This window comes from Diceros bicornis, chromosome 9 (genome assembly GCF_020826845.1).
Source record: "Diceros bicornis minor isolate mBicDic1 chromosome 9, mDicBic1.mat.cur, whole genome shotgun sequence".
Lineage (NCBI taxonomy): Eukaryota > Metazoa > Chordata > Mammalia > Perissodactyla > Rhinocerotidae > Diceros > Diceros bicornis.
The window spans coordinates 9,892,168-9,919,230 of NC_080748.1; the positions used below are offsets into that span (position 1 = coordinate 9,892,168).

Consider the following 27,063-nt stretch of genomic DNA (forward strand, 5'->3'; position numbering starts at 1 on the left):
GCACTTAACCACCAAGCCACAGGGCCGGCCAGATATGTTTGTTTTCAATTCTGTCATCATCTATGTTATAATTACTGTCTGTATTATACTTATTATGTTCACTCATTATTAGGTGTGTTTTCCTTGAGTTTGAAAAAATCTTCTTTTGATATCTAGGGAGGACTAAATATTTGTTCCAGTGGTTAATGTTCAATTGTATACCTTTTGGAGTGCCTTTAATCCCCTTCCCACTTTTTAACCTCGGCTTTTACTGAGTCTCATCTATTACCCATACAATAGTCAGTGATCTTATTGTGTTTTCTCTTTTTTCTCTCCCTTTTATTGCCATTATTTTAGTTGCATTTTTCTACTTTGTCAGAACATATGTTTATATACCGTTCTTCTGTCCATGACTCTGGTCTTGTTTTTAGTCTTAGTTCTACAATTGAAAATATAAATTGCTCACTTCTTCATCAGTCCTTTTATTTAAATTTCTTCAGTCGTCCCTTGGTTGGATAGAGTTCAAGCCCTAATGCTTCCATTGAATGTAATGGATTAGCTTCCCTCCTATGCATCTAGAATTGTGTTAGTTGTGTATCTTTGGGAGTACTGAGAAAATAAGTCACTCAAATCACTTTCTGTGTCTGTGATCCAGATGATGAGCCTGGGTTGAGAAAGCTGATCACAATGCTCAGGAAGGATGCATATGTAAGTATTTGTGAGGTCTTGCTTATTCATGTATTTTTTTGTGGCCTTGATAGTTGAAGGACAGCTTGGCTAGATATAAAATCCTTATTTTCACTTTTTTTATTAAGGTTCTTCAAAATGATTTTTTACTTTTGTCTTGCTTTGTATATTGTTTTAATAAGTTGATACCAGTCTGATTCTTTGTTCTTGTAAGTTATTTCATTTTTTAGCCGGGAGGCCCTGAGGATCTTTTCTGTATCTTTAAAGTCTTATAGTTTATTAGGATATGTTTTAGAGTTGTTTGTTCTTGGTCAATTTTCCCTAGCCCCAAAGAGTTGACTCTTTGAATGTGGAGATTCAAGTCTTCTTTTTATTACCAAAAAGTTTTCTTGGATTATTGCTTCAAGTATTCTGTTTCAGTGTTTTGAATATCTTCTTCCAGAGTCTTGAATACGTGTACCTTGGAGTACGTGTACCTCCAGTTATATGAATGCTTGCCCTTCTTTGCCTGTTTTCTATTTCAGTCACTTCTTTTCTGCATACTTTGTTTTTCTTTTGGTTGTTTTCTTGGTTTTTCTCAATGCCTTTTATTAAATTTTCATTTGAATTTATTCTCCTTTGGGCACCTTTTTATTTAATCTTCATTTCTAATATGATTTTTTTCTTTGGGGGAGAAGTTTTATTAGCTGAAATGCTTTGATTCACATTTTCTGTTTTTTTATAGTAGTTTTATGTGGATGTGGGATTTATTGATTGATTGAGTGAGTGAAAATCAACTTTTTTTGGGTTTTTTTTGAGCCAGCTTTTCCCCTCTCCCCGCTAATTCAACACTTATTTGTCCAACTTTCAGTGGAAGTCCTACCTCTCTGGAAAGGCTTTGACAGCTTCAGACCTCATTAGATTCCTTTCTTCTATACTTTATAGCAGCAGTTCTCTAAGTGGTATGGGGGCTCCTGGTGGTCTCCAGGACCTTTTTAGGGGTCAGTAAGGTCATACTTATTTTCATAATTATACTAAGACATTATCTGTCCTTTTTACTCACATTCTCTCAAAGCATACAGTACTGTTTTCAGAGGCTACGTGGTGGAGCCATAAATTACCTGAAAAGACTAATGAACGCACCTCCTTTTTCTAACTAGATACCTGTGTGAGACCGAATTGTCTTCATATACAGTCATGTGTCACTTAATGGTGGAGATACATTCTGAGAAATGTGTTGTTAGGTGATTTAGTAGTTATGCAAACATCATAGAGTGTACTTCACAAACCTAGGTAGTATAGCCTACTACGCATGTAGGCTATATGGAACTAATCTCTGGGACCACTGTTGTATGTGCGGTCTGTTGTTGACTGAAACATCATTATGTGGGGCATGAGTACTGTAACCAAAACAACGTATCACAACAGATTGAATTCAGAAAGCAGATGTGAAAATCTACCCGTCTTCTCTTAAGTCAAGCATTAAAGAAACTTGCAAAAATATAATAGTGCCAATAATTTTTTGTTTTGAGAAATATAGTTGTTTTTCTTTAGAATATATTTATGTTAATGCATGAGTTTATTTTGTCCTTTTCAATGATTTAGTAAACATTTAAAACATTTCTACCTGAATTTCTAATGCGGTAAATATTGATAAATATGACTAATGAACCATAGCCCTTTGGGGTTTTAAATTGTAAGAGATCCTAAACAATAATTTGGGAATTGTTGCTTCATACAGCAGTGGTTCACCTAGGGAGTTTTAAAAATGCTGATGCCTGTGTCTTAGTCCCAAAAATTGTGACTTAATTGGTCTGGGGTGTTGCATAGTCTAAATGGTCTCTAGGTGAGTCTAATGTGTAAATACGCTTGGGAATTTCACTGATAATATAGTTTGGAATGGTGGCATATCACATGCTTATGTAACTTCTGTTTTTGCTGTCTTCAAAAAAGTGTAAGACAGTGATTCCCAAATTTGCAGAAAAGAGTCACCTGAGGATCTTAATTTCATTTTTGTTGTTGCTCTTAGGTAGAAAAACAATTGATTTTTTTAAATAAGTTTTTATTTTGAAACAGTTGTTGGCTAGGGAAGTTGCAGAAGTAGTACAGAGAGGTCATGTGTACTCTTCACCCAGATTTCCCCAATGATAACATCTTGTGTAACTGTGGTACACTATGAAAACCAAAAAATTGACATTGATACAGTCTATGGACCTTATTCAGATTTCACTGGTTTTTACATGCACTCATTTGTGTGTTCTGTGCAACTTACATGTATAAATTTGTGTAACCACCACCACATCAAGTTATAGAACTGTTCCATCACCACAAAGGAACTCCTTCATGCTTCCTCTTTGTAGTTACTACAGTTGATTTTTTTTTTTGAGGAATATTAGCCCTGAGCTAACATCTGTCGCCAATCCTCCTCTTTTTTTTTTTTGCTGAGGGAGATTGGCCCTGGGCTAACATCTATGCCCGTCTTCCTCTAATTTATATGGGATGCCACCACAGCATGGCTTGATAAGCGGTGCGCAGGTCAGCGCCCGGGATCCAAACCCGTGAACCCTGGGCTGCCGAAGCAGAGTGTGCAAATTCAGTGACTACACCACTGGGCTGGTTACTACTTTTGTATATTGATTTGTATCATGTGACACGTTGAACTTGTCTTTTAGTTCTTGTCATTTTATTGTGGATTCCTTAGGATTTTCTACATGTAGGATCATGACAAGTGCTAGTTGTGAAATTGACTAGCAAGACAATTTTACTTCCTTTCCAATCTGGGTGGTCTCCCTCTCTCTTTCTTTTTTGCCTTGTTGCACTGAGTAGAACCTTCATTACAATATTGAAAAGAAGTGGTTAAAGCAGGCATTCTTGTCTTGTCCTGATTTTGGGGGCAAGCATTCAGTCCTTCACCATTAAGTATGATGTTAGCTGTAGTCTTTTCACAGATGCCCTTTATCGGGTTGAAGAAGTTTCCTTCAGTTCTTAGTTGGGCGTTTTTAATTGCAAATCGGTGTTGGATTTTATGAAATACTTCTTCTGCATCTATTGAGATGGTTGTATGGTTTTGTCCTTATTAATATTATTTATTATTATATTTGATTTTTGGAGGTTACACCAACTTTGCATTCCTGGGATAAATCCCATTTGTTCATGGTGTGTAATCCTTTTTGTATGTTCCTAGATTTGGTTTGTTAATATTTTGTTGAGGATTTTTCATGAGGGATATTGATCTGTAGTTTTCTTGTGATGTTTTTGTCTGGCTTTGGTTTCAGGGTAAAACTGGCTTCATAGAATGAGTTGGGAAGCATTTCTTCTTATTTTCTAGAAGAATTTCTGAAGGATTGATATTTCTTCCTTAGATGTTCACCTGTGAAGCTATTTGGACCTGAGCTTTTCTTTGTGGGAAGATTTTTAATTACTTATCCAGTCTCTTAACTTGCTATACGTCTCTTCAGCTTTTCTCTTTTTTACTCAGTTTGGTTAATTTATATGTTTCCTAGAATTTTTCTTTTCATCTAAGTTGTCTAGTTTGGTGGCATAAGTATGTTCAGATTATTCCCTTATAATCTTTTTTTTTTTTGCTGAGGAAGATTTGCCCTGAGCTAACATCTGTGCCAATCTTCTTCATTCTGTATGTGGGATGCCGCCACAGCATGGCTTGATGAGTGGTATGTAGATCTGCGCCTGAGATCCGAACCTGCGAACGCTGGGCTGCCGAAGTGAAACATGTGAACTACACCACCAGGCCAGCTCCCGTTGTAAACTTTTTTGTGGTTGGTAGTGATCAATGTCTTCTCCTTCATTTCTGATTTTGCCAACTCGTGCTTTCTTTCTTTTTCTTGGTCTAAAGGTTTGTCAATTTTGTTAATCTCCTACCATCTAGTTAGGATTTAACCTCAAAATTGTTAAAAAAAAAAAAAATGGTTATTACCTAATGTCTGTGACTGCATTTTAGACTATAGAATTTTTGAATGATGATTGTGTGGGACTGTCTTTTGAATGTGAAACTGATGTTTAGTCCCTGTAAAAACAAGAGAAACTAGATTAAAATATGAAAGTAAATAAAATATCCAAGCTAGAGAAGGGGAAGGAGGATGATGATTCGTTGTAAGTAAATTATTTAATTATAATAATTATTTTTTGCTTACCTTTTATTAATTTTGGACAGTAGAGAAATAAAATTAAAATATTTTAATGTTCCATGGATTATATAGGTGAGTAGTCTGGTTCCAGACAAATGTTAAATTGAAGTGCCAAGAATAGGAAATAAGGTTGAAAATAATCTCCTTTCTTGAGGAGACATTTATATTTTGGGTTGTTTTGCAGATATAACAAAATCTCACATAGATTGTCACTTGGCCTATTTTACCATTATTTTTTGTCTCCGTGAATTCCTGAAAAAAAAAAGAAGAAAGAAAAACATGATTCTCTTTGCAACTCCCCTACCCCCTACCCCCCCACCTCACAGCGTTTCTATAGACATGATATATACACCCTTACAGTGACCCTTTTCCACCTGGAGATGACGTTTGTAATGGTTAGTGTGAACACTGATTATGCATGGTCATCAGAAATCAGTGAGCTGGCAACAGAAACAAATGAGTGAACCAAGAAAAATTGAAAGCGAATCATGCTGAGAAACAGATGATTTCTAGATTGACTGCATTTCTAAAACCTCAGATGTTGAAAATTGGAGATGCCTGCATTTCCAGTAGTTTCTTACTGTGTATTTTTGGCTTTCCAGTACATAAGATTTCGTTTAAAAATACTCTTTTAAAAAGAAAAGTTCAAAGGTTATTAGGATAGACTCTTATGAATGTGTTCAGAAGTTGGCTTTCTGTTTTTTTCCCCTCAGAAGTGTTGTATAGCATAATGTAGATTAAAAACATGTGCAGTTTTCCACTTCTATCAGGAACACCTGAAAGAATCTCAGTGAATGGTATTACACTTTCAGTGGGCTTTGTATAAAACTGGCCAAGCATTAGAGTCATATTCTTTTGTAGGTCCAATTAGCATTCAGATATTATTTCTGAAGTGTTGGATTTCATGTATTTTGGTGCTTGTTGACTTCCCCCCCCCTAATTCTAGTGTCAACCTCAAATTATTTCTGGTAATTTTTGAATTTTTTTTTTCCTCTCTCTCTTTTGAAGATTTTGTTTGTTTTGCAGGTGTTGGTTGTTGATGAAACGAGGAACCTGTCTGGATGGATGGAATGTGATTTCTGTTCTTAAATTGAGTATAATTTAATTTATCCTAGTCTTCTCATTAAAGTACTAAAATAAATCATAAGATTTAGCAAATTCATTTAAATTTAAGTTTTCAGTTTCTGAAGTGGTAGGGATATGAACAATTAACTAGTTAAACTACATTTTTAAAATGTCGAGTAAATAGAAATGCAGAGCAGTTTGACTTGACCAGAGCATTTTGATCTGTTCCCTTCCCTCTCCCCAGAAATGGAAACGATAAATGCTCTATCCTAAGGTTATATTTTAATGCTTTCTCTCTGGTTGTAGGGTATTGAAGTTAAATCTAGCATAGTTCTATAACCTTTTTTTTTAGTCACTAATATTTTCTTGCTGCTGTATATAAGTTGCTTCACTTAGCTTTAATTTTCTTAATTTGCTTTTTTTCCTTTCCAGTAAGATTTCCTATATGTATGTATGTGTTTATTTTATAGGCTTGTTACCCTGAGTTTAACTTTTGCTGATAATTCTTTCTTTTGAAAGGAAAATAAAGGATGAACTTCACAAATTCATATTGTGGTAGAAGGAAGCTTTAGCTGATGAGTTAGCTGTAAATATCAGAGAAGGACAGGGAATAGTCATGAGTGACTTGTCAAGTTTCAGACAACTTAGTATAGAGAAATCAGTTGGATACCTTCCACCGTTGTTCCAGCCAGAGTCACTCCCTTCTTGCTGCTTGGTGTTCTGATGAAAATTTTATTAAAAAAAAAAAGTTAGTTCTACTGTTAAAAATAAAGTTACAAAACCACTGCTTATGTGGGTAAGGGGTCCCAAGTTGTCTTGTTATCAATGGAAGACAATAAGAACCACTACACTTCTTGTTTTTAATTACCATCTACTAGAGATTCTTTCTTTGACAATCATTTGCTATAAGCTAGGCTTTGCTATCAGAAGAACAGAGAGGATATTTGGATAGTGAAGGAGGAGGAGTATGTGGTGGGGATTGTTCAGTCTTTGCTTTCAGGTAATGTGTTGACAGGTGCAGACTTAAATATGTTTGCTGAAATTGCTTTCGGGTCTTAGAATCAGGACTAAAGGTACCTTCTGTGAGTAGTTGGTAGATTTGTGGCTTATAGACAGTGAGTTCTGTAACGCCTCAGATTCCCCTTTACAAGTGCTTGAACCAAATTTGTGGTTCACCTGAAGCATATGTAGAATTTAAGGGATGCCTTTTGCACATGTTTCATTTCTAGGTCATTTAATGCTTCTATTCTTCTTTTTCTTTTTTGCCTGCTTCCAATAAAATGCTGTCTTGCTTTTCAGAACACAGTGGGATGTGCATAAATGCAATCATATGTGGATGGTTCCTGACTAGACCTGCAGGTTTCAGGTTCAGGGCTGCGTGATTGGTTTCCCCCAGGCCTCAGTGCGACATCATCGCAACTGGAAGAGCAGGGGCTTTGGGGCCAGGCTGATTTGGGTTCACATCTTGGCTTTGCCATTTGTTGGCTTTGTGGTTTGGGGGCATTTCTTAACTTCTGTGAGCCTTGATTTCCTCATCTAAAAAAAACAGTGCCTACCCCACAGTTATTGTAAAGGAGTAAAGGAGAGCATGTAAATAATAAATAAATGGTTGAGTACTGTACCGAGAATAGAAAATTGCCCAGAACTGGCAGAATAAAGAACAGCAGCAATAGCAAGAAAATCCCTAAGAAACCTTCAGCTCTGTGTGTGCGTGTGAGACCACACCTTGGAACAGAGGAGTGAAAACAACCTAGATGTCCTTACCAGCTATGGACGTATCTTCTACTAGGGTGATACCTTGAGGACGTAACTAATCAGTAAGAAAGATGATGGCAGGCACCTCCATGATGTTCAAAATGGGGCGGGAAGAAATTAATGCATAAATTAGAAATTGGAAGCCTGGAGTCTTAGTGAAAAGAGAATAACAACTATGGTAAAGTTTGGATAACATGTGTCAGTGTTTGTGAGAGTAGGTGTTCGTATAATGATTTATGGGGTTAAGTGTCATAATTACGTGATCACATTTGATGTTTACAACAACCCTGTAAAGTAGCTTATTATTCAGACGATCCTGGTTCCTGGTTCACATAGGGGCAAGTTCCAAAGGCAGTGGGTAACAAGCAAGCATCAGAAAAAGTAAAAGTATTTTCCTTGAAGGGTGAGACACAGAAAGGTTCACGTGGTCCTTTGCAGCCAGTGAGTGCGTAAAGCTGGTGCAAGAATTCCTGATTCTAGTGTAGGGCTCTTTCCCCTACAGCGTGTATATTATTCTGTCTGTGCCCAATTGGGAGTACTTAAAGATGCAGAGTAGTTCACAGTTATCAGAGTAGGCACAGGTGAGGGTGAAGCTGGAACCCAGGGGTCCTTAAACCCAAGCAAGCGTTCTTTTCTGATAGGCAGTATTTTCATTGAAAATTCCTTATTCCATTGAAAATTATTTTTTTAAATTATGAATTTCATTATATTCCTTGTTTTTGTTTTTTCTTTGAACAATTTTTCAGAAAAGTGGCCCTGAACACACTGTACTCTGGGTTTGGACTGTCTTTAAGTCATCCTTCTGTCTTACATTCATGGAGTGTCCCTTTTCCCCTTCCTAAAGCCTTGCCAGTCTTCTGAAGCCACTCCAGCTTGGATGTAGCTTGTTTGTGTGACGGGAGGCTGTGTGAAGACAGTTTTAGTCTCCGCAAATAGCCACAGCAGATGGTAATAGGAGTCAGGGGTATGGTTGCCAGCTAAGTAGTCTGGAAAGATTTGGAGTGCAGAAGCCAAAAGGCTCACAGAGAAGTGATCCCCCCCAAAAAGGTCCTGAAAACTCAGTTCAGTGAGGTACACTTTGGGCTCAGTGCATTGAATCTGTGGCCTCCTGTAACCTGTGTCTTTGCCTAATGTTACTTAAAACCCTAACTTTTTTTTTCTTTGTGAGAAAGATTAGTCCTGAGCTAACATCTGTTGCCAATCCTCCTCTTTTTGCTGAGGAAGACTGGCCCTGAGTTAACATCCGTGCCCATCTTCCTCTACTTTATATGTGGGACACCTGCCACAGCATGGCTTGATGAGCGGTGCATTGTCCGCGCCCGGGATCCAAACCTGTGAACCCCAGGCCACCAAAGCGGAGCGTGCAAACTTAACCACTAAGCTACCTAAACCTGTAACTTTTAAGCGGTACCTCTGGTGCTCTCCTGCTCCCGCTCCTTGCCTCCCCCCCACCCCCAAAGACACACTTGGTTTTGCAGGATTATGGAGATTCAGCAAACATTATAACAAAGGCTCTTCCTTCCAGGTGCCTTTTTTTCTCTCTCATCATGGATTAGTCACTTAGTTGCAAGGGACCAGTAAATTAACAGAATGGCAGAGCCTTGTCCTATTGCTTTTTCTTGAGGGCTAATGGTTTCTGCTGGAATACAAATGAAACATCTCAGGATTTAAAAATCTTTACTGTGAAAATCCCTGACTGTGGTAAATCAAAGTGTCTTCTTATTAATTCCTGGGAAATACTTGCTAAGAGTACTTTTCTAGAGAGCTTATTTTTAGAGTAAAAGTGTGATTTTAATTTCCAGTACTATGCAGTGAACATAAGTTTTATGAAACAGTAGTCATAGGATCTGGAATTAAGACTATATGGCATCTGTTAACCTAATCTATGTTTGATTAGGTTAATGTTTGATACATTCACTGCAGTACATGGAGAGTTCTGGTTGTTAATCAGTGGAATTATTTATTACAGAAATTATTAAGGACATCTTATTGGAGTTGAGTTATAATTTCAGTCATTTCTTCATAATTATCAGGTAAAAGGATGATTTGAGTTCAAGCATTTCCTTAAATTAAAATAAGGAACTTGTAAAAATATTTTTCAGTTTTATGGCTGGGTATCTAGGGAACATTCACGAGCTGCAGAGAAACATGTGAGATAATTATTCAGGAGTTTTAGTTGCTAGTATTTGTGTTGAAGGTACGTATAAGACAAGAGGTTTTAGAATCTCTTGCAAAGTCAGTATTGCCCTATAGACTCACCTTACAGAAAGTCATAACTGTTTCAGGGTCTTTGTAAATGAAAAAATTAAAACAGTTATTACTCCTTTGGTAGCTCTGATAGCTCATGCTAAATGGCCAAGGGACTGGAGGACTACTCACTTTCCATCCTTCAGGAAAAGAGAATGGTGGGGTGACAAATTCACTCTGCATTAGAGCTTCCATCATAAAATACAGAATATAATTCTCCAAGCAATAGCATGGAAAGCAAAAAAAGGAAGAAAAACCTTTAAAAAATTTACTGAAATGAACCAATACATAATTATAATAAATAATATTTCTGTGCCAAAAAGGAAGAACAAATTTATAAGAACTTGGAGAAATACCATATATGGATAAAGGGGAAAATGTCCACGGAAATAAAAATTACATAGTTTTGGGATCAAGATAATACTGCATGCACTAAGATCCAAATTTAAATAGCTGTTTACGTTACCCTGTGATGGAGTACCTCACTCAGCTGAAATGCTGTGTGGGTAGTGTCTTCAGGTTTGGGGCTGAAGGTGGGCCTGTAGGTAGACCCATAAACTAGTTTTAAAAAGTCAAATGGTTAGACATGATTTGCTTATAGTAGTAAGTTAGATAACTGTAATTTTGCTTTATTTGGTTAGTCATATGGGGAGGTTTGAAGATCGAAGCATAACATATATTATTGCTGTTGATAAGCAGACATCATTTCCTCGTGGTTTGTTTGACTAATAAATTAGATTGTAAGCTTCTGGAAGGCAGAAGCCTGGTTCTTCTTCATCTTAAGAGTTTGGCATAATACGTTACATACAGTAGGTGCTCAGTAGTCTCTGTTGATGTTATAAATTTGATAAGCATCCATTGCTGATCCTGCGTGTTGACAGTGAGACTGGATATCCTAAAGCAAGCTTATTCTGAAAGAACTCTTGGCCTCTGATTGCTTTACTTTGTGGATGTTTTGCTGAAACTAAACTGTGGCCCCAAATACACAGCGAAAGACATTGCTTTATTGTTTGCTGATAGTTTCTGCTGTGAGTGGAGGTAATGAGTCGTGGAGGATGGTGCTGTGGAATCTCACTTCATAGGCCTAAACCAGAAAGAAAGATTTGAAATGGATTCTGTTAGATTTGATTTTTTATTGTTTTAAAACTTCCTTCTGAGTGATGTGGGATTGTATGGAATACAGAAAGAGTGCTGTACTTGGATGGCAGAGACCCTGGGTTTGTATGCTGCTTAGAATTGTAATGCTGTGAAAGGACCTCATTTAATGCATAATCTTGACTTTGTTTATAGAATTTTCTGTAATGAAGTAATATTTTATTTTTTCAAGTAGTTTCATATTTGGCTCCTGTTGTTTTTCAATCACGCTTCCAAAGACCTTCTCCACTACAAGTTATTAAAAAAATTCTCTTGTGTTTCTTCTAGTTCATTAGTGGTTTCATTTGTACATTTTTGCTTCGTTTGGAACTTCCTTTGGTATAAGGGGTGAGATAAAGACCTAGTTTAATTTTTTCCCACTTATTAGGTACTCAGTTGTTGTTATAATAGCGTTTAATGAATAATCCTCACCCAGTGATTTGAAATGCTACATCCATTTTATACTGAGTTCCTAGGTATGTATTAGTCAGTTTCTGCATTTCCTTTTTTTTGGTAAGGAAGATTGGCCCTGAACTAACATCTGTTGCCAGTCATACTCTTTTTACTTGAGGAAGATTGTCCCTGAGCTAACGTCTGTGCCAGTCTTCCTCTGTTTTGTATTTGGGTTGCCACCACAGCATGGCTTGAAGAATGGTGTAGGTCTGTGCCTGGGATCCAACCAGCAGACCCTGGGCCACCGAAGCGGAGTGTGCCAAACTTAACTACTATGCCACTGGGCTAGCCCCCAGTTTCTGCATTTTCTTATCTGTTCCATTATAGATTTATTTACTCAGAAGTCAGTACTACACTATTTAGATTATTGTAGCTTTATAGTTTCAGTATCTGATAGGGATGCTCTCTACTCTTTAGTCTTATTTTTCAGAATTGTCTAGTCTATCTTTGCTTGTTTTTCCATAAGAACTTTAAAATCAACTTGTCTCGTTCCTGAGAGAATTGTTGGAGATACTTAACCTTCCTCTGTGATGAATCACAGTCTGGATTCTTAGAGCCGCATCTGTATTCTAAGTCTGGACACTTGGTTTTACACCTAGTTCAGACATTAACTGGCTCTGTAATAAAACATTAGATTCATATTTTACTATTTTATGGATGTTTTCAGGTGCTTTTAAAGAATTACTGTGTGCTTATGGTTTTTTCTTTACTTCCTCAATCACTAGATGCAACTATTAAGTATCCTCAAAATTTTTTAGCATTGCAGAGGCATCCTCATACTTCCAAAAGTTGGAATCCACTGAATTAGAGTTCTCTAAGCTCTTTTTTCTTCTAAAATTCAATTCTAAATAAATAGAAGGTGGTATATCATCAGTCCAATCAAGGATTGAATTTAAATCTTTGTAGCCACTGAAAGGGCTACTCTGCTGAGAGAAACAGCAGAAATGGTTCTTGGCAAGATCATTTGTCTGTTTCTTTCTTTTCCTCTGTGAGCATTTGGTGTTTTGAAAGGAAGCATATTGTCTAGATTTTTGAAGTTCTCTAAAAACAGGATGGGGGAGTACGTTATTTCGAAGCATGTGACGTGATTGCGTCTTCAGCAGAATTAAGTGCTTTGAAAGCTTGAATTCTTTGTGTTGTCATAGTTGAGTATTATGATTGAAATCAGTGCGGACTGTATGTCTTCTTCCCTTTCTGAGTCTTCATTGTTAGGTTGAAGGAGAGCCTCTGGACAGAATGATTGGTTTATGGGAGAAGACAATCAAGGCTGTGATAATTCTCAAGTCAAACTTTACATTTTGAAGGGCAAATCAGATCTGTAGTTTGTATAATTCTGTAACAGATTGGAAAATAATGGAACAAATGAAGAGAGAAAATTGGCCTTCATCTGTTGGTGAATAGCAGTCACCATTAAATTAAAGTGAGGTTTTAAAATGAAGAGATGACAATTTTTTTTGCCCCTTTTGGAAAATTACTTTCAGGATTCATTGATTTAAAATTGCTACAGGACTTTAAAAAAAAAAAACACTAACAAAATTTACCAGAAATCCTATAATTCTATCAAGAATAATATTCCGAAGTAGAGGGCGAGGTTTGGGATTTGTTGAGTCTAGTTAAACACCAGACTCAGTCTATTTAAGAATGTAAATAATGTTCTTAAGCAGGAGTAAATATGATAATCAGATAAACTGAGATAAATTACCATTATTGAAATTAGAAAGATTGAAGAAGGGAGTTTAGGAAAAACTAAGAATATAAGCAGAAAATAATCCTAGAGTATAAATTTGAAAAATTCAAAGTGTACCAAATCCTCAAATGCTGTTTGTGTGCTAAATAGGAATGGAATAGGCCAGGAATGTGGGACTTCTTAAGGTGGAGCTCTTGATATGAGTTTACATTTCCTTCAGTCAGGAACACATGTGGCTAGGGTAAATGAGAATCGAGTCCCATTCCAGACTCCTGGGAGGGAAACTGGCCCATTTCGGGTAGAGTCTCTCTTCGTACAGTCAGCTGTGGCCAGGAGGTGGGATGGGAGCCACAAAGTCCAGGGCTTGCAAGGATCATTAAGCCCTCCTATTTGTACTAAAGTCAAACAGTATCTATCCCCAAATTGACTTGCATTTCAGTTGTCATCACAGAGTACATTTTGAGAAATACATATTTTTTTCCTTAGAGTCTAGTTTGATCTTGTGGACCTTTGCAGTCTCAAAAAGCTTAATTTACAGTGTGTACTTCTACCAGTAAAGTGTAACAATGCCTGTATACCCCACCCCTGCCAACACTGGGATTTTTCGTATGTTTCAATTTTAACTAATCTAGTAAGTGAAAATGTATAACACATTGCAGCTTTAATTTGCAATTCTTTAATATTGTGTACGGTTGGGTGTTTTTTCATCTCTACTTTTCTGTTAATCACTGGGTGGATTGTTACTTAGTTCCCTTTTGTTTTTGTTCAACTAAATTGGTGGGGTACAGGGAGTCTTTTGTTTTGTGAGGGTACTACTTTGGAAAAAGTTTCAACTTGTTCTATCAGGCACCAGGTTTAGCACTAAAAATGGTTCATCTCAGGACTGGCTTAGGCGGAGTGGAGTGGGCAAGTGGCAGCAAAGCATTAAAGGGAAGGGATTGCAGAATGGGGTGTCATGGTGGGAACCATTGTGATTGGTAGACAGCAAAGCGTTACTGCAGATTGAGCACAGCGGGGCTCCAGGGCTGTAGGTTTAGAAAGTTACTTACATAGGCAAGTAAGTGGAGGCTTAGAGATTTCGGCCTGGTGTGGCATTGTCAGTAGATGCATTTGTATGAGGGGTCTTGCTGTTTAACATTAGTTGAATGTTAAGAATAAAATTGGTACCGTGATAATACTTTTAGAAGGATTTTGCATATATCTAGTATTTAAATCTTTTCTTTTGTTATTTCTCCAAAGCACAACATAGTTGGGCAGATTTATATGTGTACTTTTCTTGAAATTAAATTAAAAACAATTTTGTTAGCGTAGGTTGGCGTGTAGTGTACCTTCTACCTCTGAGGTAGTGTTAGAGCTCATGCTTTGGGGTGTCTTGAGCACAGATAAATGTACTCAGTTTGGCTAGGTGTTTCTTTAGATTTTGATATTAGTGAGACTGTCGTCGTGCTTCTTACATTGAATTAAAGCCAAGTCGTGCTGTCGAAGGCATTTTCGTGTTTCTTTTGCATTAGTTCTTTCCTGGCCACCTTCCATCCCTGGATTTCTGTCCATGCAGATGAAGGTTTACCTCTTCAGCTCACTGTACGGGAGAGAATGGAAAATGTAAACAGGCTCTCATATATGTAACTGTCCCCTTCCACTTTGAAACCAATTCCTTTTGAAACTGAAGACCCATATCTGAGTAGCATTCTAACAGTATTTCTCATTAATATGCTTTGTCAGTCCTCAGTTTGGCAGACATTGTCTGGGTGTTCTTGGTGTGAAGCCTGGATGCTTTGATTTCTATCCTGTTAATTTCTTATCGGTGACCCTCTGCTGAGCAGAGTTTTTTCCCCCCCATTTAATCACACTCAGAAAAAAAGGTAAGACTTCTGATATCTGTTTTTAGTTGTTTCTATATTGATAAGATTGCTATCTCTTACTCTGTATAAAGATATAATACGGTATTTACTTTTGCCTCAGTATTTTTTTTGAATTTTGACCTTTTTTATTTGAGGAAAAAACCCTAAAGGAAGCCATAAGATGGAAAATTGTTGATTATTCTCTTTAAGTGCCTTTCCTCCTACAGATGTCATCTTTAAATGTAGGTCTTAAACCAGAAATATCCTCTAAAAATCTACTTGTAGAAAGTAATCTGGATGAGATTTAAGTGCAAGGCAGATCTGGATGAGATCACTAGATGAAATCACTGAGGACAAGTTCCAAATAAATATATCTAAACTCTGGCAGTCTCATAATTCTCTAGTTTCTCCTGTATAAAAAGTAGGAATGAAATGCCACACAGACTTCATTCTTTCAGCAACAGGTTCTTGAACACCTACTATGTACCACGTCCTATTCTGGGCTCTGGGGCATCGTCAGTGAACAAAATATTAAAAAATCCCTGCCCTACCTTCACAGAACTGACATTTTAATGAGAGAAATAGGCACTAAAGGAGAGAAATTAGTAAATTACACACACACATACACATGGAGCATTTCAGAAGATGATGGGTGCTATGGAGAAGAAACCATTGAAGAAGGACAAGGAGGGGCAAGAGTTGCAGTTTTATTTGGGGTGGGGGTCAGAGAAGATAGTATTTAAGCAGAGATTTGAAGGAGGTGTGAAGGACTAAGCCATGGGGGTGTGGGGAGTGTGAGGAAGAACATTCCAGGACAGGTCAAAGCAAGTGCAAAGATCTTATGGTGGGTGCTCCCTGGTGTGTAGAAGAACAGGGAGGAGGCCAGAACAGGGAGGCGGCCCAAAGTGGAATGAAGGAGAGAGAGAGAGTGAGAGATGAGGACCGAGTGGTAAGGGGAAGGAAGGAGGCAGGTTATGTAGCTCTTTTAGATCATTGTAGGGGTTTTGTCTTTTCCCTGAGAGAGAGAATGGTTGTTAGAGGGTTTCAAAAGGAGGAGAGACATGATCCAACTTCCCATTTGATAGAATTGCTTTAGCTTCCGTGTGGAGGAGAATAGGCTGTTGGGAGCAAAGGGTAGAGGCAGGAGACTAGGTGGGAGGCTAGCAGAGTCATCAGATGAGAGCTCATGGTGGCCTGGGTTAGGATGGAAGCAGTCAAGGTGGGAGAAGTGGTCTGATTTTGATGTATTTAGAAGGTAGAACCACTAATAGGATTTGCTGGTGGATCTGATGTGAGGTATGTGAGGGAGAGAAGTTAAGGATGCCTCAGAGTTTTTGATCTGAGCAACTGCAAATATGGAGTAGTCATTAACTGAGATGGGGAAGATGATGAAGGCCAGATTGTAGGTGGAAATGAGGAATTCATTACTGGTTATGTTAAATTTGAAATGTGTATGAGACACCTACGTGAAGATATTGAGTTAGCTGTTGGCTATACCATTTCGAAGTCCAGGAGAGTGGTCTTGGCTGGAGATGTAAATTTGGGAGTTGTTAGTGTACGTTTGGCATTGAAACCATGAGACTGGGTGAGATAAGGAAAGGAAGGAGTGTGGATAGAGGAGAGAAAAGGTCCAAGGACTGAGTTGTGGGTGCTTCAAGTTGGGGAAGCTTTAGGAACAGCTGGGTGTTGATGACTTTAGCTCTTGATTACTCCTTGAGGTACTTCCTTTTCGTTCACTGTTATATTTTAATCCCAGTGTACTCAGCTGTTACTTCAGAATGGACGTCTGACTGGAGGAAATATTAGGTGGTAGTTCAAAAGGACCTAAAAGCAAAGAGGAAGTTGTTTTTCTCTTTTACTTTCTACATCGGAGTGATTCTAGATTGTTCTGGGCTTTGTTTGATCTTTGTACTGTTAAGCTTTGCTGTATCATGGTTTTAGTGAAGTTTATGATGTCACCAACCTCTGCAAAGTGCTTTGTTTAACCAATGTCTAATAGTAGAATATCTGATTCTGACAGTTGACTTTTTCAAAAGCAAGTAATTAATATTAATTTAAATCATATTTACTTTTCAGGAAATATTCCAGAATACTAGGAATATTTTTGTGGGTTTTTTTGGGTAGTGAATCCCAGTAGTTTTCTTCATGGAATTATATAGTATTTTTACTTTACAATGTTTTTTCAGTTTCTCTATCTCTAATATGAGGACATTCTCATCAGTTATCCACTGAAGGGTAATTTTTTGATGATAAATGTCATTCAGCTGTGTGTGTTTTAGCTATAGATAAATTATTTTCGAAGGGTGTTTCTGTAATATGTTGTACAACTTGTGTCAGTATTTTCAGTGCTTTCCTTCAGTGTAGTCTTTTCCAAACTACTCAAGCAGTCTGATGTTTTACATGGTGGAAATTGGTCCTTAAGTTTCTATAGCATTTTGAGTACTGTTTCTAGGGAATGTTGTGATTTTAAGGGAGTCCCTGCCATACAATATTGGTTCAGTGAATGAAGGAACGAACTTAGGTGGATGTGTGAGTGTGTGGAATGGGGGAGAGGGTTGTACTGTAATGAAAATGGAAATGTAAAACATATCATCTTAGCTCATATATGGAAGGGCCAATTATTTTGTGCAATTTTCTACCTTTAGTGTTACTGAGGAGTTCGTTTTGGCCCAAAGCAACTCAGCAGTAGCCTCCTTAAACATATTGCTTTCCTGTACTTCCTGAGTTTTTGGTTTGAGGGTGAGAAAGATGAGAGGTGGTGAAAGTTCTGCCTCCTGAGTATGCTGCAGGATAAACCATAAAGGGCCCAAGCACTTTCCGTTTATAAATGACACCTTTATTTTTCTAGACCATTTACTAAGCCACCTGAAATTTGCTTTGTTTTTAATTTTTATTTTACATTATTTTTTACTATTAATCTTATGGTTTATTTCTTTTAAGTCAATTTCAGATATTTTTGTATAATTGATAATATTCTTTTATTGTATCACCTGTTATGTTTGTCTTATTAGCATTTATTTCATACGAGATTCTCTTGCAGATTTGTTTATTTACCCTTTCTAGGAATTTACCCTAGAATTACCCTAGAATTTACCCTAGAATTACCCTAGAATTTACCTAGAATTTACCCTAGAATTTACCCTTTCCAGTGGAATCCGAGCTCCATAAAAACAAGGAATTGTCTGTCTTTTACTGCATTTTATCCCTAGTACCTAGGTGCTGGTCTGTAGTAGGTACTCAGTAAATATTCTTGCTTAAGTAAATGCTGTAGACACTGGTTTGTATGCTTTTCCATTTAATGTCATGGCATAAGAATTTTACCACATACTTAAAAAGTCTTCTAAAATGCTATTATAGGTGGTAGCATAATAATTTATTTTATAGATCTAGCATAATTTTCTTTAAATTAATTCTTTTGTTTGGCGTATTTAGTTTCCTCTGTGTTTTATTGTTATAAATAACACTGAAGGGAACATCTTTATATATAAATCTTGGCCCTCATTTGTGCTTATTCCTTTAGGATATATTACTAAAAGCATTGTTAGTTGAAATAATTTAAGTCTCTTAACATATACTGACAACAAAAGGAGTAAGAATTTTTACTCCCACTGGCATTTTAAAAGAGCCGTTTCTGCTAGAATTTGATCTCTAATGTTTCCTTCTCATTTGTATTCATTCTCTTTGGCAACCCCATTGCTTGCTACTCTATTCCATTCCTTCGCTTATAGCCGGTGCTGGTGGTTTGTGGCCTCTTACTTCAGGCTCTCACTCTGTATTTACTAGTTGTCTGGAGGTTCCCCCTGCACCTCAAGCTCACCCTCCCCAAGAGTGTAATTATTATCGTTCCATCAAAATCTGCTCCCTACTGCTCTGTTCCCTTTTGAGATAAATGAAGGTAAAATCTTTTCAGCACCCCAGTTGGAAATGTGGGAGTGATTCTCAGTTCTTCCTTTTTCCTCTTTATCCTGAACTAGTTTGTATATTCCCTTTTATTTCTGTGCTCTTTGCTACTGCCTTGGTTTAAGCTTATTACCACTGCTTTCCTGGACTATTATATTATTGCCCCAACCTACCTCCTATGTCACTTTTCTCTAATACATCATCCTTACTGCCAAAGTTACCTCCTTACAGTGCCCATCTTCTATTGCTTTCCTCATTAAATTCAATTCCTTCCAACTCTCCCAGTTGCTTGCAGAGTAAAGTTTGAACTCTTCAGCAGAGACTGTGTGTACTCTGCCTGCTCTTCCCGCATCTGCCCTTCATCATTTCTTAGGGTTTTCTCACCCTTATTCTTCAGGTATCTTGAACCTTTGGAACTCCACATATGTGTCTTAACTCGTTTATACTTCTGTGGCTATGCTCTGGCTGGACTGTTTGCCTAGAATACTGTCCCTCACTTGTTCACTTAACATTCTCCTGCAAATTCAGCTCCAGGAAGACTTTGTCTACCTATCTTTTTCCGACGGCAGCTTCCTTTTCTGTACAACTGCCAGCATTGTTTAAGTACTTGGATGACAGAATCTTCAATATTATCTGTTGGTAATATTCATTTATAGGTTTGTATGCTAGGCTGTATAATTGTAGGAAAGATATTTAACAAATATTAGTTGAGTCAATGAATATCTCAGTAGAAACATACTTTGAGTTGATGTCTTCTGGTGTTCTTCCTTCCTGCTGCTATCTGGTGTCATTTCCATTCAGTCTGAAGAACTTAGGCATCTTTTGTAGTATGGATCTGCTCAGCTTTGATTTATCAGAAAATGTCTTTATTTTGCTTTCTTTAAAAAGAAATTAATCCTTTTATTTTTAAATAATTATAGTCTCATAGGAAATTGCAAAAAAAATTAGAGTCTCATGCACCCTTTGCCCAGCTTCCCCAGTGGGGCTATCTTGTATAGCTGGTAGTACAATATCAAAACCAGGAAATTGACATTAGTACATTACTGTTAACTAGGCTACAGACCTTATTCATTCTTTACCATATGTTAAATTGCATTCGTGTGTGCGTGTGTGAAGTTCTGCTCAAGTTTATTGCGTGTAGCTTTGTGTAACCACGGCCACAATCAAGATGCAGTACTGTTCCATCATTGTACAGGGTCTCCCTGTACAGGGTCTCCCTTGTGCTGTTTCTTCATAATCTCATTCACCCTATCCCTTGGTCCCTGCACTCTGTTCTCCATCTCTATAGTTGTGTCATTTTGAGAATGTTATATACATAGAATCATACTGTATGTAACCTTTTGAGATTTACCTCTTTCATTAAGCAGAATGCCCTGGAGGTCCATTCAGGTTGTTGTATGTATCAGTAGTTCGTTCCTTTTCATGAGAAGTATGGATGTATCAGAGTTTGTCCAACCATCCACCCAAACAACATTTGAGCTGTTTTCCAGTATTTTCATATTATGAATTAAACTGCTATGAATGTTGTGTATAGGTTTTTGTATGAACGTTAGTTTTAATTTCTCTGGGATAAATACCCATGAGTATGATTACTAGGTTGAATGGCAAGTGCATATTTAGTTTTATAAGAACTTGCCAAACTATTTTCCAGAGTAGGTATACCATTTTACATTCCCATCAGCAACGTGTGAGTGATCTGGTTTCTCTGTATCCTCACCGGAATTTGGTGTTATTACTATTTTTTATTTTAACTGTTCTAATAGGTGTGTAGTGATATCTCTTTGTGGTTTTAATTTGCATTTCTCTAATGGCTAGTGATGTTGACTAAGTGATGTTGGCTATTAATGTTAATAATGCTTGCCATCCATATCTCCTCTTTGGTGAAATATTTATGTCTTTTGCCCATTTATAATTGGATTTTTTGCCTTTTTTTCCCCACTACTATGTTTTGAGAGTCTTTGTATATTCTAGATATGAGGCCTTTGTTGCATATTTGGTTTCCAGATATTTTCTCCCAGTCTGTTGCTTGCTTTTCATCCTCTTAATAGAGTCTTTCGCAGCTTAAGAGTTTTAAATTTTGATGCTTTTCCTTTTGAAAGTATTTTTGCTGGGTAAAAATTCTGTGTGACAGGCTTTTTTTTTTTTTTTTTAACATTCTAAACATGTCAGTCCATTGTATTCTGTCATTATTTAATTAGTTTATTTATTTATTGGTGAGGATGATTGGCCCTGAGCTAACATCGGTTGCCAATCTTCCTCTTTTTTTGCTTGAGGAAGATTGTCTCTGAGCTAACATTCATGCCAGTCTTCCTCTACTTTGTATGTGGGGCGCTGCCACTGCATGGCTTGATGAGCGGTGTATAGGTCAGCACTGGGGATCCGAACCTGTGAACCCTGGGCCCCCGAAGTAGAGCGCATGAACTTAAACACTACGCCGCTGCACTGGCCCCTGACTTTCATTTTTTTTGATAAAATGTAGCCACCTTAAATGTTGTCCTTATTGCTGTTCCCTATATCCAATATGGCTTTTTCCCTCTGATTGCTTTGAATATTCTCTCTTTCTCTTTGGTTTTTAGCAGTTTGGCTATGATGTGCCTAGGTATGATTTTCTTTGTATTTATCCTCCTTGGAGTTGAGTGAGCCTCTTGGATATGTGGGTTGAAGTCGTTCATCACGTTTGGAAAGTTCTCAGGCTTATTTCCTCTGTCCCATTCTCTCTCCTCTCACCTTCTGGGACTCCAATTTCACGTGTATTCGAGCCATTTGATATAGCCACACAAATCTTGGGAAGTTTCATTGTTGTTTTTTTTTATTATTATTTTTTTCTCTTCAAGTTCACACAACCTTCTTCTGCTGTGTCCAGTTTGCTGTTAAGCTCATTGAAGTAGTTCTTTATTTCTGAAATTGTAATTTTCATTTCTAGTTTATTTGTTTAGCTATTTAGTTTCTATTTTATTCTGTTGAAATTTTTCACTGTTCACGTTCATCTGCTCATCTTTCCCACAAGATCCTTTAGTTAATTTATCGTAGTTATGTCTGCTGATTGCAACATCAAGGTCATATATGGGTCTATCTCTGTTGACGGTTTTTTCCTTTTTTTTTTGTGAGGAAGATTAGCCCTGAGCTAACATCAATGCCAAGCCTCCTCTTTTTGCTGAGGAAGATTTGCCCTGGGCTAACATCTGTGTCCATCTTCCTCTACTATATATGGGACACCGTGACAGCATGGCTTGACAAGTGGTGCGTTGCTGCATGCCCGGGATCCAAACCTGTGAACCCCCAGCCGCTGCCGAAGCGGAGTGTGTACACTTAACTGCTGTGCCACCAGGCCTGCCCCATTTTTTCCCTTTTTTATGAATCACGTTCTCTTCTTGTCTCATAATTTTTTATTATATGATGGACATTGTGTGTAAAAAATAGTAAACACTAGGAATATCTACCCCAAGAAAAGGATTTGTCCGTTCTTTTGTCACACTGCTAACGTGGGGGACTGAGCAGGGTTTGGACTTTGTAGTAGCAAGAGTTAGATTCAGTTCATCACTAGCTTCAAATATTTGAGAGTGGGATCAGGACTTTGTTTTCAGCAGAGCTTCAGAATGAGCCCCAGCAAGACCTTGGAGATCTCTCTATGCTTTAGAGCCAAGTTGCCAACTTTCTGAATAGTGGGAGATTTTTGTTTTATAGCTTGGCTGCTAGTTTTTTTTTGGACACTGATGAGTTCTCTTTGCTCTCCAGTCCATGGCTTTCTGCTCCTCAGGAGATCTCTCTTTCCCCTACTATTCTTCGGAGGGATTTCTCTCAGCTTTCCTGCTTTCCCCTGGTGTTAGATAGCCTGCTGCGTTGCATCCAGGAAAGGTCATAGGTGCCTGAGACAGGGAATCGCTGAACTTTTCTGTTCTATCTCCTTGGGCACTACCCGTGTGTATTTGGTAAAGACCCATGGGAAAGAGTTGGCAGGTGGGTGCAGGCTTACTCTGTGTTTGGGGCTCCTTGGGATGCTAATCTGTCGTTTCAGCTCACATGTAGACATTAAAAGTTTGTTACTAGTTCAGCTGGTATGTTCTTATGCCTATCTGTGGCAGACTCTTCTTCCTGTCATGCAGCCAGCGCTGAAAACAGCTGTGGATCACTTCTCTCCTAGGAAGGCCTTGTCAATATCCATTGCCTTTTTTTTTTTGTATTTGCTTTATTTAGGTTTCTTTGTGTTTGAGCTTTCTTATGTTCTTTTTTTAAAGCTTGTGGTTTTATAGCTTTATCCAGCTTATATTCATTGTTAGGGAAATTTGCTTTTTTTTTTTTTTAGCTATAAATATGTTAAACATTTTATTAGTAAAGCATTGATGGTATCTGTATTAATATCCAATCCCTAGGCAGCCTATTCCCTTAAGCAGTGGTCTCTAAAACATTTTGATTATGTACCTCATCATAAAATAATGAGCACAAACCCCAAATATGTCTGTATCTTACAAATTATAGATATGTACTAGTTTATTGAACTTTTTTTTCACCTTTTAAGACATTAAGCATTATAAGATTGATAAAACTTAAAATATTTTATTTTTATTTGATATCGTTGATGATAGTAGATATAAATATCTATTTCAATTCATTGTTTTGATGATTTTAAAAAATTTTTCTTAAACTTCTTGTAGATCTGTTTAGATCATGATTGTTTTTAACTCATCTAGCTGACAAGAGGAGGTCATACCTGGACAGGCATCAACTTTGCCATTTTCTTGTTAACTTATTCTTATATTATCAGTATTATTTTTAATCCTTTTTTATTTTTTTTTGTGAGGAAGATTAGCCCCGAGCTAACAACCATTGCCAATCCTCCTCTTTTTGCTGAGGAAGATTGCCTGAGCTAACATCCATGCCACTCCTCCTCTATTTTACATGTGGGACGCCTGCCACAGCATGGCCCAATAAGTGGTGCATATGTCCACGCCCAGGATCTGAACCTGTGAACCCTGGGCCGCTGAAACGATGTGTGCAAACTTAACCACTGTGCCACTGGGCCGGCCCCTTTAATCCTTTTTTTTTGTTGTTGTTCCAGAAATCTTTATTTTTTATACCTGTCTTCCATTTCGTGCAGATTAGTTTTGTTAAAACAGGTTAAAATGGTTTGTAATTCCACTTGCCTGGGCCCCTGTAGACTGCAGCCCTGCAGAATGTCATAACCTGCTGACAGCTTTTGGAGCTGAAGCTCTGCTCCCTTACAGGGTGATTTTATACCTTGTATGATGGTGCCTGCTGACCTGTGGTCCATAAGAAGACATGATGTCTTACATATATTAAATATGAGTAAAGTGTTCTTTTCTCTCCCTCCATTCAGTCATTGTATGTCTCCATATTCCCCCCCACCCCCCCAGTTGGTGCTCTGCACTTTGTAGATCGTTGCCCTAGAGAACTAGAGCCGTTTATATATCTTGGAATGTGAACTCCTTTCACATTCTCAGAGATATCATTGCCTTTGTTCAAGGAACTCTCTTACTGACCCTGTAGCCGTTTCCCTGGGCCCCTGATGGGCACCGTCCAGAGCCCAGCAGGATCCTTCAGGAAGGATGCTTCCTTGACAAGTCCTGGGGCAGCCCATCTCTTTGTAACGTTATAGAATGGAAGTTATAGTCATTCCATGGGATTTGATTCGTTTAGACGAAGTGGATAGAATATTTCCATGGGCATCATCCACTATAAATGGGCTGTGGAGTTCAAACCTTGCCTTTGCCATGTAGAAACTTGTGGTTATATTCAGTTATTTACTCTCTGAAAAGTACTCATTTGTTAACTAGGAGTTATAATACCCACCTCTACCCTCCTCTTCGGGCTCTGAGGATTAAATGATGTAGTGTATGCAGAAGTGCCTAGTAGACTTCCCAGGGCTTGATTGGCTTACCTAGGATTACTGTAGAGAGAGATTTTGAGATTTACCTTTACTAGTGGAGTGCACAGTAAGGTGAGTGGAATGGATACCTGGTAGCTTTCCATTTCCTGAGTTGTCTTTGCAGTGAGGTTATTATTTAATTTCAAATGAAAGAAGGCGGGATAGTGGTTAAAAGCATAGTCTCTGGAAGCAGATTTTCTAGGTTTGAATCTCAACTCCATTATGTACTGTGTGATCTTGGGTAGATCACTTAACTTCTCTGTTCCCTAGTTTCCTTTTCTGTAAAATGGAGATAATAATGGCACCTACCTCATATGGTTATTTTGGGGACTAAGTGAGAGACATAAGCATGGAAAGCACTTAAACAGAGTGCCTGGCTTGGTGTTGCAGGCGCGGTAAGTGTTACCTACTATGCTTCTCATTTTTTTCCCTTCTGAATGCCCTTATGTGAGGACAGATGTAATCCCAGTTAACATTTCAGCCCAGCAGAGAATTCATGATAAAATCCCTATTAAAAAGGTGTTTTAAATAAGAAATCTCAAAATGTTCACTGGAGCTGGGATGCTCTTTCTTTTGTTGGGTGGTTAGTATTGGAACCCAGATGTTTTCAGCTCTTCTTTTCATGACTTTAATTTCTTTGTGTTCGAGTCGTCAGCAGAGGAGCAAACCTGCTCTGCATTACTTATTACCTCTGAGAAGAAACAGTCCCCAGCTCTGGTGAATCTTAATGTTGGTTTTTCCTTTCCAAATCTTCTCCCACCTTCTCACGTCTTTCTTTCTTTCCTTCCTTAATTGTTGCAAGAATGTGATGTGTAGTGGTGGTGATTGCTTTCTTGGTGGCAGGGTAGAGACCAACAATATATGGTTCTTTTAGGTTGAAAATTCTTGAGTTTATTCGTTATGTAGGAGGGAGGGCCATGATATGCTGAAGTTGTGTGATTTTGTTTAATGTCTTTTCAGTATTTTTAGATGCAATAATTCATTCACTTGCTTTCAAATGGGTTTTAAATATTGCTGACCCCTTTTACGTTAAAATTTAAGGGGTCATTAATTTTAAGCATTGAGATTGATAAAAATGGTATTTTATCTATGCAATTATAATACATGAAAATTAATACAATTATACATTTTTGGTAGCTGAGTTATTTATTTTAGTAAATTTCCATGGAATTTCATATATCCCAGTAGTTGTAAGGGGAGAAGATAAAATTGGTTATGCAACTTGCTGGAGTGCATTTTGACTTCAAGTCTGTTGACTGTCTCTGTGTATAGGTTGTTGCCACTTTAATTTCCTGAGTTTACTTTAATTATGGAGTCTTTTAGTCATTTAATCATGACCCTTGTTCTGGAAGGTTCTGTGGAGTTAAGGTCTGCCTTTGGGAGGGTGGGCTTTTTCTGACTTTGAGAGAAGAATGCTGTCAACTATTAGGGATTATGGTGGGCGATGGAGAGAACAGAAGCAGAATCTGGGTCTTGATATCCTCGTGCCTTCAGGATTGGCAGACTCAGCTAGCATTTAATGCAGAATTTAAGCCATTAACAGAAAACTACAGAAGTAAAAGGAACTTGCATTAAGTAAAATAAAGTTAAGTAAAATAAACACAAAGATCTCAAGTATCAGAATACCTGCTGTTTGGAATATCCACATTTTTGTGCCCTTTAAGTGGGTAGATTGGCCATCATTATCTTTACTCGTAGAAATCAGAGAAGAGCTGGATCAGGCACATCCAGTACGTTGGCCACAGGCGTCAGCTTTGTCACCTGGAGACAGATGGGTGCTGCTACCATCACTTGAGGAGAATGAGAAAGTGGCATGTCCTCTGTGTACACAAATGTGATGGTATCAGCACTTCCCCTTTGCCACAGCAGCCTAGGTGACACCCAGTTGTGGCGGGTGTGCTTTCACCTCCTTGTTGGATGACAGGTGTGTGTTTACCTTTTTGTAGTAGGGGGTTAGCAGCTGCAATTTATTAAGTGCCTCTGCCACCTTGCTTTGCCCTTTGCCCGTCATGACGCCTCCTCCCCTCATCTTTACACTCTAAGGGGAGGTACTGTTGGCCTTATTTTACAGATGGTGAGATTGAAGCCCAGATGGCAACTTGCCCAGAATCCAAAGCTTTTGGTGGTAGATCCAGGCGTGGAACTTAGATCTCTGATTCCCACACCTCTGTCCTTTGACCTTTACTGTATGTTTCCTACAAGATCATATTGGATGCTACTAATTAAATGGTTACTACTTAATTAATAGGAGAAGGAATTTAATGCTAGAAATATTTCCAGTGGTAATAAGTAACTTTCTATGTGACT

General features: G+C 37.9%; 1 protein-coding gene across 4 annotated transcripts in view; it reads left to right on the forward strand.

Moving 5' to 3' along the window:
* Positions 1–27,063, forward strand: part of WASF3 (WASP family member 3) — a 127,192-nt gene that overhangs the window by 18,886 nt on the left and 81,243 nt on the right. Inside the window, exons 1-2 of one of the 4 annotated variants that reach the window (XM_058547885.1) lie at positions 4,296–4,498; positions 5,817–5,862. The exons of 2 other annotated variants lie outside the window; for them this stretch is intronic. The gene's annotated coding sequence lies outside the window, so the exon portion shown is untranslated. Of the gene's footprint in view, positions 1–4,295; positions 4,499–5,812; positions 5,863–27,063 lie in introns of those variants that run through there. One more of the 4 variants, XM_058547886.1, reaches the window with a different exon arrangement.